This window comes from Tympanuchus pallidicinctus, unplaced genomic scaffold (genome assembly GCF_026119805.1).
Source record: "Tympanuchus pallidicinctus isolate F22 unplaced genomic scaffold, pur_lepc_1.0 scaffold22, whole genome shotgun sequence".
NCBI classification, from domain to species: Eukaryota; Metazoa; Chordata; class Aves; order Galliformes; family Phasianidae; genus Tympanuchus; species Tympanuchus pallidicinctus.
This window is the reverse complement of record NW_026294739.1, coordinates 5828708-5848439: the sequence shown is the minus strand read 5'-3', so window position 1 is coordinate 5848439 and position 19732 is coordinate 5828708. Positions and strand designations below refer to the sequence as shown.

General features: G+C 36.0%; 1 protein-coding gene across 2 annotated transcripts in view; it reads right to left on the bottom strand.

The window, feature by feature from the left end:
• The window catches only part of PXYLP1 (2-phosphoxylose phosphatase 1), an 858650-nt gene that overhangs the window by 359342 nt on the left and 479576 nt on the right, over nt 1-19732 (bottom strand). The gene's annotated exons all lie outside the window — the stretch shown is intronic.

Sequence of the window (19732 nt, the reverse complement as noted above, 5' to 3'; positions counted from 1 at the left end):
ATAATTCTGTTTCAGTGGGGACATGGCAGTAACTGTGCTTGACACTATAGTATAGTTTATCCTGAGCTGTCAGTAGATGGTGCTTCTCTGAGACGTGGAGTAGCGAGGATGTTTTATTTCACTCCCTCTGCAACGTGGTCCTCAGCAGCAAGACTCAGTACATCTAGTTATCTTCTTCAGAAAGATATATCCTGATGTAGATTTTACCATTTACTTTTCTGCTATCTAATCTGCCAGATGCATCAGTGAAAATATTTCCATTAATTAATTAATTAAGAATGCTGCTGCTGTTGCTACTACTTGCTTGAAAAGCTGAAGTATGTTACGGTGGTTCTGAAATCTTTTGTAACAACATCTGGTTCAACCTTCCCACTTTCAGGAATTTTCACTTGGCTTACAAGAGATACCTTGCTCGACCTCCAAGTACCATATTGACATGACGTTTCTGTAGCTTTTCAGCCTTGGTTGTGTTTTATTCTCGGTTTTCTTTCCATGTTGTCCACTGATATGTTGTACTGACTTGAAGTTGTTTCAGATCTGTGTTCAGCTTGTTCTGCCAGTTTTATCTTTCATACGAATCAGACTGGATTGTTATCTCAATTATACTAAGGCCAATCCAGTGTAGTTTCAATAATTTTTATATTGCCTAGGAATGTTTTTCATTAGCTGTGTACAAAATGGGCTATCTAAAAGGGCTTTATCGTGTTTATTGGTATTGCATTTGTTTGCACAAATGTGATATGTTTGCAATGAAATGTGCAATATCACCCATACTGTGAGAAGTCATAAACATTTGTTAACTGCTTAGACCAAATGTAGCTAATCTTGAAAGTATGTCATCTTTTTGATTAAAAAAAAAAACAATTTGATTTCACTGTATATGACTGAGCTTTGCAAAGGCTGTGAAATACACAGCTTCTTCCTATGCAATTGGTGAACAGCTGGCTTGCTATTATGGGCTGCCTCTTAGCAATAGCCTGCTGAAAGGACTAAGGGCATGGGGGACATTTTCATCATGTTATTTTGCTGTGGAAATGTTTGCTTGATTTTGGTTCACAGGTGGGAAAGAAGAGGTAATTCTTGAGACTGCAAATGCTCCATAAGGGGTGGTTTGCTCATGATAGCAAAGAGCTTAAAATAATATTGTTTAGATTGATGGTGATGATCATTAGCATTAACTGCAAAGCCCAAAATGGAAAATTGATTTCACATCTCAGGTTAAAAAAGAAATAAAAAATAAAATAAAATAATAATTAAAAAAAATAAAATTAACAATATCAGCACTTTCTGAAAAGTCAAATTATTTCTTTCTATAAAATAAAAATCCAATCTTCATTTATGCATTTATGTGATTTCGTTTGATTGTTAGTTTTTCTCAGGTAAGGACAGCAGGAATTTGACAGTCAGATAGAAGGATTCTATATGACATAGGCTCCTGAACTAACATGTACGTATGGGAGCCATTAATTGTTTTCTACAAATACATTTCTTTCTTCATGTTTTGGACAAAGATGAATGAAAACCAAATAGAATATTGACTGCTTTTCTATAAATTACTCAAATTTACTTTCCAGGATTGTTTAAAGCAGCAAAGGATACTGACCACATTTATCTGCATGCCCTGAGAGCCAATAAGCAGTACTATACGATTTCATATTCCTCACAAACCTGATGCTTTGAATATTTATCTTCACTCATAGTCAGAATACCTTCCCTGCTTTATACTGCTAGCATACTGCTTTTCTCAAGAATCATATGGTTCATCCCCTTCAAGATGTTTTCAACCCAATGGTCAGTTTCAGTTAGAAAAGGTAAAAGCCTCAGAACTAATGAGTTTTACAGATGCCACAGGTGCAGTTGAATTGCCAGACATAATAAACAGTTCTGTAACTGCAAGAAAAGCAAGAGGTTTTGAATATTTCTGTCCTTAATTTGTCTTAACATTAGGCAAAATATTATTAGACTAATTTTAGGTGGGAGGGATGTCTTAAGGCCATTTGGTCCAACCTCTGTCTGAGCAGGGTCAGCTTTGAAGTCTAGTTGGTGATAAAAGGCATAGAAGAGCAATTCTAATGCATGTTTGTATTAACAGGGTTTATGTAGATTAGACAAGGTGCTTCTCTTTGTACAATTCTTGTTGTGGATGTTCCTGGTGTTTGCTTATCTGTGTGACTGAGGATTATTAGAATCATACAGATAATATTTTGTATTTGGTCATTATATGATAAGAGTTCTGTAAAGCAGGTTAATAGAGAAAAGTATTCACTGTTCCTAATTAATTCAGACCTAGCGGGCAACTGACAAAAAAAGATAAAGGGTGAGTTTATAGGCTGCTGGTTCTGTTAAGGTAGTAAAAATGCAAGTCAAAAATTTGAAGGACGAAACTATTCTGAATGATGATATTAAGAGAAGGAAAGGCCCCAGTGCCAAATGGCAGAGATTACACAGGCAGTGTCACTTCAGGACATCAATGAAAAATTTCCCACTCAATTACATATGCTTTTAGCACCTCTTCCAATGATGCCATAAGCTACAATTCCCAACAAGAGCTGAAGGAGAAGAAGTATCTTCGAAAGTAAATATATCCAAATAATTTTGTGTAGAAGAAACAGCCTATCCTTTGTTTGCTTGGCTGTATCTGAAGCCCTTAACTTCAGCTGGCATTGTACCTGCGTGTACATAGGCCTACCAATTCAGTTTATTTTCTTGCAATAAACTTAGTTTGGTATCCACTGACTCCTTAAACAACTTTTATTTTAAATGCTGTTTGTAGCTTCTAAACGAGAAGAGTGTGTTTGGTAAACGTGCTGGCAGTACCTTGTATTCAGGTATCAAATGAAGATCACAACAGAGTGCACCAAACATTCTGTTTGGGTCCATGAGCTCTGATTGTCAGTATATACTTTTCCTTAATTTATCTGTTTTTAATGGCTTAGTCTGGTGGTTTCATACTGTCTAATCATACTGCATTCCTAATGTCACGTAATGCAATTCACTTTTTTTCCTCTAAGTTAACAAAGAACAAGAGGTATGGGAAATGCTCTACAGAGCAGCTGAGTCATTTTCAGCTTCTCTTTTAAAAAAAACAAAACAAGTAAAAAACAACAACAAAAAAACAAAATAACAAGTAAACAACAGCAGAAAAAAAACCCAGCTTCTGCAAGATTACTTTTGACTTTCTTTATAGCTGAACAGTTTGTTCCCTTGAGCCATTTTCTCAGGAAGTGTTCTGTCATGTTTTGCCATGCCATTTATCATTATTACTTTCTTCATTTGCACAGCTTCTTTTGCAATCTCTTTTTCTGTTCCATTTGTTCCTTATTTCTTTGGTTTAGGATTTTACTTCTCATTTTCAATTTATTCTTATTTAGAGTTACACTTTGTAGGTTTAATTATCTTTGCCAGACATAGCAATATTTTATGATAATCACTCTTTTTGTCTTCACGGAGATCATTTCATGTTAATTCCCATAGCTCCGCTCTCAAGTGACTTAACTATTATTTTGATCACTTATTCATTAAAAACATTTAATTTTATATTTCATGGTATTAATTCTGTTTTGATTTATTTCTCTGTATATTTTCGTTTTGTTTTCAATTACCTCCTGCTGTGTCTCTTAAAAATTCACAGTGTAAAATTACTGACCTGTAGCTTTTAAAAAATATATATTTCCCAGATGGTAACCAATTATAAAGTCTGGAGTTGGCAGCTGTTAGCCTGTCCGCAGCGCCTGCTGCTGTTGTCTGCTGTTTGATACCTCAAAGTGCAGACGTGTATTGCAAAGAGGTCACTCAACCACAAAGCAGGCAAATGCACACACTGAAAATACTGCTTAAACACATAGGAACCTTGTGGAGATTTGAAGGGCAAGTATTGAAATGTTTAATAAAATAATATCTTTTGTGAATAACTTTCTAGATTCTAGTCTATCTGTTAAAAAATTTATATTAACAAGGACTTCGAAATACTTGAGAACCAGTCAATTATTTCCTGAGATTTAATGAGTTTTGTAACCTTCTCTTGAACTGATGCTGCAGTAGCTGTAACAACATCAGCAGCTGTGCTAAGTAGATTTCAACTGCTCAGACACTAACTAGAGTAGCTCTACTTATTTATTTGGTCATAAAGTGAGAAGTGCTTGAGTTAAGTCACCCAATATGTGATTCTGAAAGAATGGAGATTTTATTCATTTATGGCAGCATAGTTTACATTCCTTTGGTTTTGTTGATGGATCTCACAGAAATTGTTCCTTCTTTTCTTTCTGGGTTCTTCACTTCCTCTTAGTTCTTCAAATTACACATAGTCAGCCTTATAGTTTTATTTCTAGCCAGTAGCACTACAATCAACATAGTTTTGTCTTTTTTTTTCCCTTGTCCTTAGCAGAATTTCACTATTTATTGTGTTACCACATCTGAAGAAGCCTCTGTGCCTTTTCTCCTGTCTGACTGAAGATTCTGTTTTCAGTTTGATTAGAAAAAAATGATAAATGTAGGAAAAGGGAGGGGTTTTTTTTGTTTTTTTTTTTGTTTTTTTTCAGGGCAAAAAAAGAAGAGTCTGATGAAATAGTCCAGTAGTAGAATTTTCTTTAAGTGAAGGCCAGGTGACAAATAATTTTTATTTGTAACAGTATACTGTTACTGTATGCCTCTCAGTCAAGTTTGTAGAACTGCAGGACCAGTGATATCAGAAACACTAAAAAGTGAAAACTCTCGTGATTGGCATGCAGCTAATATATTCTGAAGGAGTTACTAACTGTAAAGAAAACTCATTATGCAGTGCCACTATTATTACATCAATGCTTTTAGTAAAAAAACGTATTGTCAGCATTTTTTGGGGTCCAAACTAGGTAGCTAAACAAATAGTGTGAAATAATTACAATCTTTTCCACTTGTTTCATTAAGGCAGTTAAAATATTTAACATCAAGCATGCACGTGATGTTGAATTCAATTCTCTCCCACGTCAGTGGGAACTGTTGATACACTTCAGTTTCTTTAACAAGGGCCATGTCTTTAGATTCTCAGAAATAGATTTAAGTATATGCAATCGGGCGTCTAGACCTTGGACACCTGACCTATGCCGATGTTTGCTTATCATCATGGATTTATTTCTGTTGATAATACATGCTGAAAATAATCTTTTTCAGATTGTCATATAATTTTAAATTGTCCTTCTTGGATTATCTGTTGTGAAGCACAGGTGAGAATGGTGGCATTGATTCAGTCCACGTTACTGGACATACATGCAAGTGTTTGGTGGCACAGAGGCTCTGAAATTGGACAGATATAAAAATGGACTGTTGATCAATAGTCTTATTAAATGTGCAGCTTTTCTGATGATTCTTCTCAGTTCCTTAATGTCTCAATGTGGAGCTTAGTTACCTGAGCCAAGGAAAAATAATTAATCAATTTCCATTTTCTTTGGTGGTTTCAATTTCCTTTGCAGTAAGCTTCCTGCTCTGTCTTGTTATTAAGAAGTAAACAGATCTTTTCTCTTTTCTCTTCAGAAATTATGGATTATTGCCTACTTTGAATTACTTTAGAGTCATGCACTCTCTGAAATACAACTGCTGGAACTGGCACTTCTAGCTTTGATTTACTGAGTCTCCAACCTGCACAGAGAAATCAGTGGTCCTTTTTTAAACTTGTCCATGTTGCTCAGCCCTGGCGCTGTTCCCAAATTGCAGGCTGCACTCTCATTGTACAGATAAGTTTTCAAGAGGTGTTAAAAGTCATTTGAGGCACTCTTCCTCCTTCTATTGAACTATGGTGGCCATGTTAGGTATCCTAAACGTTTTTTTAAAAATAAATTTATTCCAGTACTAATTTCTGTAACGTTGTTTTCCATCCTTGAGGTTTAAGTACATTTCAGAACCTAGGGTTTAATTTGTAGTTCAGAGGCTGACTCTGTAACTGCTGCTCAGCAATAGCTTAAACTCTGTTGTGTTATCAGCACTATTTTGGTCACAAATCCAAAATACAGCACCATAAAACTGAATAAAATTAACTCTATTCCAGCCCAAACCAGTGTGTTCTGTGGAAAAAAATGCTTCTTCCTTCGTTAATAACATGCTCTTTGCCTTTTTCAGCACACATCTATTTTCATGTCTTCTGTTTTAAAGTCTATATTTAAAAGATGATTCTGCATATTGTGACTTTCAGGATTACTTTTTATTTCTTGTTTCAACATTTTTTCCTTTCAATTAAGTATTACTTCTTCAGTATTCTCATGAATATTTAAATGCCTGTGGAGACATTTGCTAATGTGAACATAGCAGTCTTCAAAAGGTGTCCAAGCATATAAATGTCTCACTTTTCCTGTCTTCTAATAATTCTGTGTGTGCAGCTGTGCAACCTTCACACTGCTGACCTGTTCCACTTTGTTCGTGACAAGGATTCTATCAGAGTGACAATATTTAGTCCTGCAGATAATTAGTTTTAAATCTTTCTGGGCAAACAATGAATTCTTCAAGATGACGAAAAGATTTAGACCTTAAAGATAGGAGCTTTAGGAACATAAAAAAAAGAGTGAAAAGAATCATGACAGTGAAATTATGATATTATTTAGAAGTATTTGAACTCGTTTCTAACAAAATTACCTTTCTGAATGTAAGAACAGAAATCAATTCAGTATGATCGGAACACAAAGAAAAAAACTAAGTAACATAAACAATCTTTCAGATAATTGTTTTCATTTCAGAATGGAGTAGTGCACACTGTAGGACCTCACTAACTACCAGAAGCCGTTCATAAAAAACTGTAGCAAAGCGAATTTTCTGCTTGTGGCAGTATGGCAAAAGCTTCTCAAATTTAAGGGCTCTGGACCTGTTTACATGGCTTCTTTTGTCCATTACAAAGTATTTGCAGTAAGACTGATGCAGTACGTCCATCCTGGATGGTGGGACACAAACTTCAGCTCCGGGATTTAATGTGAGCACGCAGCGCCAACACTGATGACCAGATTTTAGCATTGCTCCAGCAAGTGCTGTGGTGGGCTTATTTTCTTTTTGCTTTTCTTATTAAATACACCGATAGTGAGCAGGTTTGTCCTTCAGCTGTCTTCTTTAGAAGCAGAGGGTGCTTTGATTATTTTACTTGTTGCAAAAACTTAAGAGATTATTGCAAGTATAGTTTGGGTAAGTGTTCATTGGCCTTTGTTGTGCAGCTTTTGCTTACCTGTGGCTGCTAAAAGCCCCATATCTGTTCCAATAAGTAGCTCTAGAAACTTCTTACTCTGCATTTTTTTTTTAATTGTAGTTTTTAACTTGCTTAGTTACTGAAGTTTTTCTTTTTTTTTCTTTTTTTTTTTGCTTTTTTGAGATAAATGAAATAATCTCTTTTAATTATGCATCCAGATGTTTGACTTTGAACTGGAACAAGAATGCATTGCAGTATTTCTTTATGCTCAGAGCTGAGGTCCCTGTGCAAGGTTTGCCCCTCCCCAGGCAGGTCAGGGCACAGCAATTAGTGCTGCCCAACGAGGGGCACCTGTGGCATAAGGTGCACCTGGCAGCAGAGCTGCACCCCCAGCAGAAGGTCAGAAGAAAGGCACTTCAAAAGAGGCAGCTGCTTAGAAAGTGTAAGTGGGGAGAGGTTCGATAAAGTATAACAGAATGTCTTTTTTGGGGGGGAGATATAGCTGTTTTGTTTAGGTTGAAAGAATAGCTGTTTAGAATATTGGTTTAATTTTCTTAAAAAAAAAAAAAAAAAAAAAAGTGATTGTGATGAGTGTAAGAGAACTGGTGCTAGTTTTAATGATCTGGAAGCGCCTGGGAGAGGAAGACGTGTGTTTTCTACATGGTAAGGTAGCTCTTATATATATTTTTTTATAAATACTTCATTTGTGTGTAGTATTGGTGAAGTGATTGTGTTCGTTTCCATGTTTTGCTGTTGCTGTAGCATGTGAGAAATAAGAGCAGTTTTTCACTCTATTAGCTTCAAGAAGTGGAAATAAAAGCAAGGTCCCTGAATAGGAACTGTCTGATTCTGACTCTCTTTCCAAAATGTTCTGTTACAGACTTGATGTTATACTTCATAAATCATGTAGTTGATTTATGAATCAATGGCATCGGTTAGAAAATTACTGGATAATATATGTTTTGTGCTTATCTAGGAGTTAATTATCTGGCCAATAAATTACTGCCTTGATTTATATTCAGTTTTATATTTAAAAATAAAAAAAAATTACATGTTGTAGGTGCTAAAAATCCATGGTTTATAATTCAGCATATGATAAATGGGGGCACATAAAAAGATGAAACCATTGCATGTAAGTCGATGTCTGTCATCATGTATTTGTTCAGTACTATGCAGAAATGGAAGGCAGTTACTAATTCAGTGAAAATGTTATGCTGAAGATAGAACAAAAAAGGTGGCTTTTGTAAGCAGATAAATGGTGTATTTTTCAGTGTTCACTGAACTGGCTGGGGCAGCCATAGGCTATTGTAACTAATTTGTCAGTCTTCCCTGGCTCTCGTTTGCCCAAACTTTTTCTATAGTTATCCTGGATCTGCATTAACTTGTAGGATTTGTCTCCATTCTTTTCCTGATAATGTTTATACCTTGCAATGCCCTATTAACGCCATCATACTTCTTTATCTTCTTAACTTGTTCTAACTGTGATGTTTTCTACTAAAGAACACTTTATGACACTCTCCCAAATAACAGATTTTGTATTAAAATATTTAGTGCTCTTGTGCCCAGGACTCTGGCAGCAGCACATGGCTTCCCAAGTCCCTGGTGTACAGTCCATGCCTAGCTCCATTACACTCAACAGATTCAAATGACAACGTGTAAACTGTAACTGTCACTAGGAAACTTGAAAACATATTGGTTAGTGCCATGGTGACATAGCAGCAGCACAGTACTGATAAGAAGAAAAGAAATCCTTACAAAAAGAGTTGGAATATGAAACATCTCACCATTCAGGACATGAATAGCCTATCATGGAGTTTCTGTAGGAGGCACCTGAATTTCTAGCCTTAGCTGTGCAGTTTCAGGCGCAGGTGAGGTAGCTGAGGGTAATTAGAATTACTTTCATCTGGAAAGTTGCCACACTTCTGAATTAGAATAGCTGTTTGTGCTTGTAGCTTGTACTAAATTAGAAAGAAAACGTGTGAGTTTAACGAGCTTTGACAAATTTTGCTTTCATCTGTGCAGACTTCATTTTGATTTTAAGTATTTCATTTGATGATTATATTCATAAGACAGTAATTTATTGGAATTGATAGAAACTGATCTAAAGCATTTACTGATTGTTGTTAGAGCTTGTAATTAAAATTCAAAATTTTTGAGGGTTTTAAGGTAGTCATCTGTACTCAGTGGTGAAGGATGTTGGGTACCATATCCGCAGATGTTGATGTAACCCAGTTTTAGTTACAGACTGGTCATTCTCTGAAAGTGCTATTACATGCAGGGTTAGTCAAGGTGAATATCTTCGAATATATCCTGAATTATAGGCAGCTGAAGTCAGTGAGAAGAGTCCAGTTCTGGAGAGACAAGCATTGAAGGTATGTCTGAATATGCCAACTGTAAGTAACTTTTTTCATCTCAAATACCTTTTTTAGCTTGTTCTCATGGAGGTACCCAACTAAAAATATCAATCTTCTGGATGACGCCCACAATTCCTGTATGAACTCCAGAGAAAAAAAATGTGCTCTTGAAGAACAGGTATGTCAAGACATCAAAATCAATATTTATAGAACTGCGACTGGCTAAATATTAGAAAAACTCAGAAAATGCTCATCCAAGTATAAAACTTACAGAATTGGATTGGAAATGACATTATTTTTATGCTGAAATTACGTATCTGATGCTATGTGCTGTATTCTGTAATGTTATCCTCAGCACACTTCCAGGGGTATGATGAACTGCACAAGTTTATTTCAAAATAGTGCTTCAGTGAAGAAGGTGGCATCAATATATCGCGTTAGAAAAACTAGTTAATTTTAGTGTTACTGTTACAGTTTGTCTCTTTAAGATTATAATTGCATATGGAATCCCAGAAGAAAGTTTTGCAGGAGTTAGTGTTAGGAAATGTATACATTATTCTATTCCAGAGGGTCTTCACGATGATTTTGATAGATACAAATACTTGTTCAAGATGGGTTTCACTTCAAACATGCTTCCAATTACCAGTAGCCTTTTAAATAATACAGAATAGTCACTATGCTAGGGCTTCTATATAATACTGCCATTCAATGTATTTCTCTCTACTGTGTTGATGAAATAATGTTTGTGAGAATTCTTACGAGGTAAGTGAATTCTGTAGATATAATTTGAACCGTCTGTGTGTGTCAACACCACACTGAGGCACATTTTAGGCTTTTTGGGTGACTTCTAAGTGGACAAGTGTCTGCAGTTCAGTATTTGCAGTAATTAAAAACAAGGAAAGCCTCATGGAAGAGAAATTACTTTTTCTTTCCTCTGCTGTAACATTCAGTAACGTTCCTCTGCAACGTCGTGTCCTTGCATTGCACAGCGAGGAAATGCGATCCGTCCCTTCCAAAATAAGGCTTGCAAGGAATTGCAGTTAACTTTTGTTTAAGTTAAACTTTGCTTGTAATGATAAACTATTACATGCTCTGTTGGCTTAGAAAATGGCATTTTACTTGGAGATGAGTTACTTTTAGAATTATTTTAATAATTGTATACTTGTACATCCAAATCAATTTCTGATTAGAATAATCCCTTGCTTTTGAAATGAAGTTGCCTTGTATAAACATGTTTAGTCCTGATTGAATTTTATTTTCCCATTTAACAAATACTGTTCAATCATAGTGTTCTATCACTTAATTAACATGTCTTTAATTCGGATTGTGTACATGTCAATCAAATTCAAAGGAGAAATACAGCAAAGAGTCTGCCTGGCAAACAAAATACTTAAATGAAGTGAAAGTAAATTGAAAAATGAAGCATTTTTATCAACAGTAGACAGGAGCTCTTCTTATCGTTCCTCTTCCTGTGTGTTTCAGTTGAGTATTTTAGGAAGTCATGTTTGTTGTTTCTTAAATATTATAGGAGCTTTTTAATACTTGATTCTTCCATCAGTCTTTCTGATATTATGTTCATAATTCAGCATCCTCTGCTCTCTCTGATTTCTGTAATAGTAGGCCTGTAGTACACTCTGTGTATTGGAAAGTGAGGTAATTCTGAATATCCAGGGATGAGATTTCTTCTTCAATGTTATTATATGATGTAATTGTATTAACTTGTGTATGCATCGTGGGTGGGAAGAGAATTGTTCCAGAAAGCTTTTCCCATCAATCCTGATAAATTACTTAGAGTTTTTAAGTTTTCATCAGACTCTTCTAAATCTTATTTTGCATTTTGCATCTCAGTTAAATTTGCTATTTCATGTAATTAATTTTTTCTGTTCTTCTCCTGGACATACATTAAGGGTGTACTGACAATACAAATATTGTATTGTTTCAGAGACAAACCCAAAACCAATCAAGAAATAAGTCTTTATATGGATGAATTTGAATTCTTTTTAATACGCTAATGTGAGTTAATAAACAAGCAATTGGATTATGGCAATCTTTTTGTTTAGACTGAAACTTTTACTCCACAAATACTTTGATAGAAGTAAGCAAAACATTTTGTTGTGAAGGATTTACAAAGCAAGATAAATTCAAAGATCTAACTGCTAAATTAATTTTCATTTTAAATTATTTTAAAGCCTTTGAAAATTGCCTCATTGTGTTATCATGTGGCCTATGCTGAATTAAAGGAAATATCTCAATATAGCAATACAAAACCGTCTCATTTTATTTTTTGTAAATACAATGCTGTATTTTAATTTGAAAATTTTGCAGAGGAATCTGTTATTTATCGCTGTCAGACTTGCCTACTGCCAGTGTATACTGTTTGTTCATTTATTTTACCTCTTGAGTGTTTATTATGAATAACGTGAACTGAAGAGACACCAGGAGATCTGTGGAGATAATTGTAATACCTCAGAGTGTGAATGAAGTTGTTGAATGACTGGCATTCTCAGTTGTTGTGACCTCTTTTCTTTCAGTAACGCTGTTATGTTTGCAAAACTGCAGCAGAGGCATTACAGAGTAAATTAGAATATTTCATAAAATGCTGCACACAGCTTTTATAATGTCATTGGCAAAAACCTATTCCATTTATACTGCATACAGTTTATTATCCCATGTCATCTTAGCAAGGCGTTACAGCAGAAGATGACCTAAAATAAATTAAGATTATAAACTGAGTAGATAGAACTTCAAGAAGGAAATGTGTGGGGAGCGCTCACTGTTCAGAAGTCTTTCACAGGGAGACTGTGCAAACTTTGCCCTCTCCTGAGGGGTGAAATGTTCTACATGCCTAGAAAAATCAGAGAAGTTTGAACTGAACTGCAGTACGTGGTGAAGCTTGGCTAATGAAACTCTTGCTTGGGGCTGATGCTGCCCCATCCATAAGCTAGACTACTGTCCTGCTATTGCAGCTTTCCTGTTGTGTGGCAGCTCTCAGGCTCTCTCTGCATTGTGCATGGAAAGCATAGACACTGCTGTAGTGTCACCATATGCATGAACTTCCTAGGTACTTATGCGTGGGCTTTACCTGTGTATTATGTTTTAAGAAGAATTCAGGTTCAGGATTGTTCTTAACTCTATCTCACCTTAACTGCAAGTCTCTTAGGCTGGATTTCCTGCTACTGCAAGCACTTCTCTTTTTTTACTGCAGTGTTATGACCTTTGATTATTTTTTATGCACAAAATGCTCAGAACAGGTCTGCAATGAAAATACAATAATCAGTGTTACAAGTATTTGAACGACAGTATTGTTTTACCTTTTGATATTTAGAAATTCCAACCAGTACTTAGAACAGTTTATGTAATAGAGTCTAAGCTGGAGCCTAAACAATCACAAAAAAAAAAAAAAGGGGGGGGGAATGTTTCTGTTTGTTGGAAAGTTAATTTCTACAATATTCGGTTTATAAGTGTGTCAAGCATAAATGGTCTGTTGTAGACTGCCGAACTAGAGCAAATGAAATGGATTATCTTCCTATAGGAAAAGCCCATGAAATTTAAATAGGTGATAAGCGACGATCTGGATCAGTTGGGAATGGTGTTTGAGATGCTGCTGCTTCTATGAAGGTGTTCTTTTGTTCTTTATAACTTGCAATGAAGCCATTACCCAAATGGTGTACAAGGTATCAAAAATTAGGGGACTTTGTGCTTTCCCCAGTTCCAGTCAACTCAGTCGTTTCTTTCTTTGCAGTTTGTTACCTGGCAAAGCATGCTAGCTTATTACAAAAATTAATTGTAGTTCTTTTGAGTGACTAAGTGTTCTAAAGAAGGGGAGAACTGGAAATCTCACAAAGAATTTTTCTTGGAAAATCAAATTAGACGTTGGGTGTTATGAGGGAAAAGCCTGAAGTTAGGTCTCTGAAAAAACATGCAATTTAGTTCTAGGCTGAAAGTGCTTCAGTCACATAAAGAGCCAAGATTTAAAGAGACTGCTGTGATGAGAGCTGGCATTTTATTAGAATGCTTGTGACCTTGTGAATTTGAGCTGTGATATTGAAAATGAACAGGGATACTCAACTGAAGGATCTCACTCTCAAATATGGTATTCTTGGATCTATGTTGTATCAAAATAATACTTCTGCAACAAAGGAGTATTGGTTGAGCATGAATATATGTTGTATCCAAATATCCTAAGATGAGGGATTTTTCTTTTGAATTGGTGAAGAAACATTTTGAGGAAAAATAACTCATTACCACGTATCAATTCATGGCTTTTCCAATAACCAGAAGTTAAAAATCATACTGACTTCTGTAAGTGAATGAGAGCTAAAATGTTCCATCATCATAGAACAGCATGAATGCATATGCAGCCTAATAAATGCTTCAGCCCTTCTGTTTTTAGAGTAGCAGATAATATTAATGAAGTCATAGTGAACTCAAGAAAGTATCTTTAGTGTTTCCGTGATTCTTCATTTTAATATTCAGTAACTCTGCCTCTCAAGTAACATAAAGATTGGAACAGAAATCTTGGAAAGCGTGCTTACTTCTGTGTTTCCCAGTTTACTTCAAAATTCAGTGTATTATCACCTCAGAAGTGCAAGAACGGGGATGTTTGATGATGGCATTTTACTTTGTTTTTATTCTTTGTTTTTATTCTGTGGTGTCTTTCATTACATTCAGGAGTTTAATATATTCAATCAGAGTCAATGCACTACTTTTCTCTGCCACTGAACCTAGCTTTGAGAATTACATTCTAAATAACACCTAATGCTAATTAGATGATTTATATAAGCTTTCAGAGTCCTTCAACAAGATAATTAAGTATATCACAGGCTGAAACTAGGTAATGAGCTTACTTCAGTGGAACTGGAAAAAGATAAAATTGAGTATATATTTAGAACCTGGTAAACAACGATCTAACAATTATTAGGGAAAATGAAATTGCTGTTGGGATATGAGGAATTGTATGTGCACTTCTGATGCAGCCTAGAACTGAAGTTCTGTTTGTGTAAGAAATGCATTAGATCCTCAGTGTATGCATTTTTGGAGCATGTTCATATCACATTGTTTTTAAACTAACGTGTATAGCAAATACACATTCTGTATTTATAACACTAAGAATGAAACAATAAAAACAAGTCAGGTTAATAATTTGCACATTATAAAGTTCTGGACCTGTTACACATTTTGAGAACTTCTACTCAGCACAGCACCATTTTGGCAGAGCTAGTCACATTTGCAAACAAGATGGCCTCAGTAATAAAAGCAAAATTCCTGCATTGTGAAGGTATTCTGATAGGGTATTGGGCTGATATTACCTGCTTTTCTGTATTGTGCTATATAGACCTATATTACATCTGGATTCATATTCAAAGATGAAACCGTATTTAAGAAATGGTAGATGTGATAACCTTTGTTCCACTCAATTACATATAACAGAACAAATACAGATGTTGTTAGGCTTGAATTTATGAAGTGTAACACTATTTATGACTCTTGGTGGCAAGACAGATAATGCAGCAAAGAAGAGATGATGTTCTTCCCATCCTCTTATGAGGGTAAAAGGTTTAAAAGGTTCTGTCAGGTCCAGAAGATAAAGCCATAAAAAACTGTGCTAATGAACACATAAGAATCCCTTAAGTCTCTACCACCTTCTCTCAAATCTGCAATCAAAAACTGGAAAGGCCTAGGCAGTCCAGCACAATTTGATCTTGTGCTTGCCTGGTACCCTGTGAGGCTGCTGTCAAGCAAGAATAACTTGCTCATACTATTTTAATGCTTCCAAATGCCAATATGAAGTAGATGCATTGTTATTCTTGTCAAATGGAGGAAAAAGAAAAAAAAGCATCATAGCTCTTATTTCATAGAATTGAAGAATAACCTGTGTTAGAAGGGCCCTGTGAGGATGACTGAGTCCAACTCCTGGCTCCACACAGGACCTCTCATAAATCAGACCATGTGTCTGAGAGCATTGCCCAGATACTGCTTGAGCTCTGGAAGATCAGTGCTATGACTGTTGCCCTGAGAAGCCTGTTACAGCGCTTGAGCACCCTCTCAATGAAGAACCTTTTTCTGATATCCAACCTGAATCTACCCTGTTGTAGCTCCAAGCTGTTCCCTTGGGTTCTGTCGCTGTCATCGAAAAGAGACCATGCCTCTTCCCTGCACCTCCCTCATAAGGAAGCTGTAGGCTGCTGTGAAGTATCCTCTCAGTCTCCCCTTCTTTAGACTGAATAAACCAAGAGACACTTTGGCTATTCCTTTGTTGTCTTCCCTTCAACACCCTTCACCATCTTTATTGTCCCCCTTTTGACACTCAGTGATAGCTTTATGACCTTTTTGTACAGTGGCACTCATAACTGCACAGTTCTTCTTGTGAAGACATTAGGGAGTACTGGCCCTAAAATGGAATCCTGGAGAACTCTGCTATGATTGGCTGCTAGCCTGATATAACCTCAGTTTGATAACCCTCTGGGCAAGACCCACCAGCCAGTTGTTCACCTATCACATTGTGACTTTGCCCGGAACAGTATTCTGAGAAACAGTAGTAAAAATAACATCAACTGGCTTCTCTTGGTCAGCTAGATGAGTGATTTTGTTGTAATAGGAAATTAAATTAGTTAAGCAGGACCTTCCCCTCATGAACTCATGTTGGCTGTGACAGTGATCACATTGTCTTTCACGTGGTTTTTCAGTAACTCCCAGCATAATTTTCTCCGTAATTTTACCAGGCACTGAAGTGAGACTTGATGATCCTGAAATGAACGGGGTCTTCTTTCTTACCCTTCTTGAAAATTAGAATGTTTGCCAGCTTCCACTCAACTGTGACTTTCCAGATTCTCGAGACCACTGGAAAATATTTAATATTATTCATGATAGTTGGTTATTACATCTATAGCCAGCACTGCCAGGTTATGAAGTATCAGAATTTGATATGATGACCTTATGGCTGCAACAGGATACGAACAAAAGATTGAGTCTGTGTGAAAGCTTTCTCATATTCTCACTGATATGTTTTTCTTGGCAATTAATATTTATTCCAACATACTTTTGAAAAGAAATATTTTCACATCATAGTTGTGTGAACACCAGTGTTTTTATCTTCTTTCTTTGTCAGTCCTGCAAAAATAGTGTAGTTGCCCTGCTTCAGTTGTGTCAAATGATTTAAGGTGGTAAACTGTGTTATTTCTTTGTCATGTCAAAATTAATACAAGGTCTCTGATATTCCAGAATATGAATCAAGCCTCATTATGTATTGTAGGGATTTCTTAATTCCTCTTCAAAACCTAAAATCTTTCTCCATAGTGCTGCTATCAGTTCTTGCCCTCCAATAATGAGATGAAAATGGTAACAGAGTAAAAAGGAATAGAATAAAGAATATTAGAATGCAAAAGAAAAATAAACTGGGAGAAGAGTTGATAAAATGGTTGAAGAACAAAAAAAAGTGTGGTGTGTAAAACTGATATGTGATGAGGTTATGAATATTCTCACAGGATTTTAAAGAAGTATCCAAATGAATTTATTTAATCTTCCAGGAGATTGTGTGAATTCATTGATTCAATGAATAGAGGGTAAGGAAATACTCAATACTCAATACATCTCACATTTATTGGCTTTTGTGCTCAGAACTCACAAAATAACTTCCCAGGAATGTACAAATCCTCTGCTGAAAAGTAGCAGACTTCAAGCAGCTTTCTAACCTGGGTTACACTTATTTAAAGCATTCATTGGTTTCTCTGGAGAACCTAATAGTATGGAAAAGCTATTAGAAATAGTTTGCTGATCTCAGTTACTTCAGTGAATGTCATTGAAGATCACTGCTCCTTCCCTAAAGGGAGCAGAAGAGAGGATTCAGACACGACCCAAACCCAGGAACATGAATCATGATCCCATGGCAATGTAGAAGCAGTATGTGTACAGTGCAGAGCATGGACTAAGTCTGTGTCATATGGTCTGCTTTGAGAGGTGGGTTTTTCAGAACCTGAGAGGGGAAGAGCTGGCTGGAGAGCTAAAGAGATGCCAGAAATGAAGGCAGTGCAGTAACTGTTCCTGTTAGTATCTCTGTGGAATCAGAACTCTCCTGTTTTATGGGAGTGCATTCTTTGGATGATGTAGTTAATGAATTTTTCACGGTATTGAGTTAGTCGTATTAATCTGGAAGGAAAGGAGAAGGTTTTATGGGAGGGAGAAATATCTCCTTTAAAATAACTGATTCTTAGTGCCCTGTGTAAAAACAGGGCCCCCTTCAGAGAGTCCTTCTAGAAATGCAGATTCCAAATACAAAATCTGTGCTTTCAGAAAGCTGTACTTAATCCATTTACAAATGTATTTTTTGTATCCTAGATGCGTCCCAGACTAACACTGTGTGTAGACTTGTGTATAGAATTAATAATTGCTGTATTTTGGGGAATATTGCCTAATGAGTCTGTGGGAGATGACTTCATTAGCAGTGCTTATATTCTTGTTTTCTGTGTGCTACTGTTCATCATATTCAACCTCAGCCAGCCAGCTCTGTAAAATCAGGAGTAGCCATAAGAAGGATATATGAAGTCATGTTAACAATAGAGATAACATGACGTGACTGCGTTTTCTTATTTATGTAGAAAGTAGTTTCGAGCTTTAGGTGCTCAGGCACTGCATGATCCCTTACTGTTATTTTTGGATGACGTACTGTAAACATTTTATCCGTCGGTAGTCCCTTTGTTCAAGAGGGGACAGGAATGGAGTACGTAGGGTTCCCGGTCGTGATATGCATAGGAAAACCTGTGTGCTGAAACTGTAACAGCTTTCACGTGTGACCTGCAATCCTACAAAATAAGAAATACCTTATTTTCCAGCTCTGTTTTACAGGCAAAATGAGAACAATTCTATTGGTGATAAAATTACATCAGCAACTGAATACAAGATACAAAAGAAGATGATTTAGTTATGTTTGCAAAAAAAACTTGTTAATCCTGATGGATAGCAATCCTGTTGGAAAAAGGGGACATAAATCAAGGCTTTTAAGATCCGTTCTTAGCCAGTCTTCTGAAGAATAAGAAAGGGATACAGAGTTGGAAGTTTATTAGCTGCACCTGTAAGCTCTGTGTTTCAGCACATGGAAAGCAGTTATTTTTTGTTGGTACAAAAATGTTTATTAAAAGGGCATGCCGTAGATGTTAGTGGTGGAAATGGTCATGGACTTTTTTTTTCTTTCATTTTAATTGTATTATTCATATTAACTGAATGATGGGCTCACTTGGAGAAGGACTTTTAAAAAATATTTATCGATTTATTTTTTTTTTATGTTGCTGTTTCAGTACTGTGCTGAGGAAAAATTTCAGATTTAAATATCCATATTTAGTACCTGAATTGCCAGCTATTGTTTTCTTGCTTGTTTGAACTCTTAGATTCTGCTTGGCTTGTTTAATAAGTTAACTTTTACTATCGCAACCCATCAGCAACTTGACACTTTTCAGCAACTGTAAATACTTGTCATTCTCTCCAAGCACATTCCACTTTCCAGCACTAGTGTTTTCTCGCTGCTGTAAGGCTTTGATTTCCTCTTCATCTGTAGCCATTTGTGGTGTGTTGTCAGAAGTAAATCAAGTCACACAGGCAAATCCAACAGTTTCACTGGCAGAGCCTCAGTAAGCCTGAACAATGAACAATGTTGTGCAATAGCTGTGTGCCTATTACTAATTTTCAGTTAAAATACTAGGTCTTGAACTCTGTCTTCAGATCTTAGAGCATTATTATATCCACACACATCATTATCTTCTAATGAACAAATGTCAGATTAACAACTGCAGAGAGATTGTAGGAGGAATAAGGAATAGTTATGTTTCTCTGTTACTTTGGGAACAGGGAACTGATAATTACAGTTGACCAAAGGCATTGTCCATTCCTCTGTAATGACGAACTATTATCTGTAGTCCATCTCTTTATCAAACTGAGATTGGACTACTGTAATTTCCTTTCCCAGGTATAAATGGTTAAAGGCACTTGGACTTTAATGCACATTGCTGATGTCAAAGATAGCAGTAAAGAGCTTACCCCCCATTTTTAATTTTGTGTGTGTGTTTCTAATGTAAGTTTTGCACAGATTTTTTTTTTTTTTGCAATTATACCCCTGCAGATAACATAGATAAATCAGTGTGCTTTTAGCAGTATGAGCAGTGAAACATGATTCTTCAAGGTGTTTCAGCACCCAATGAAGTGTATACCTTCTGATACAGCAGGAGAGTGTTTCTTTAGATGTTTTGAAGATAAA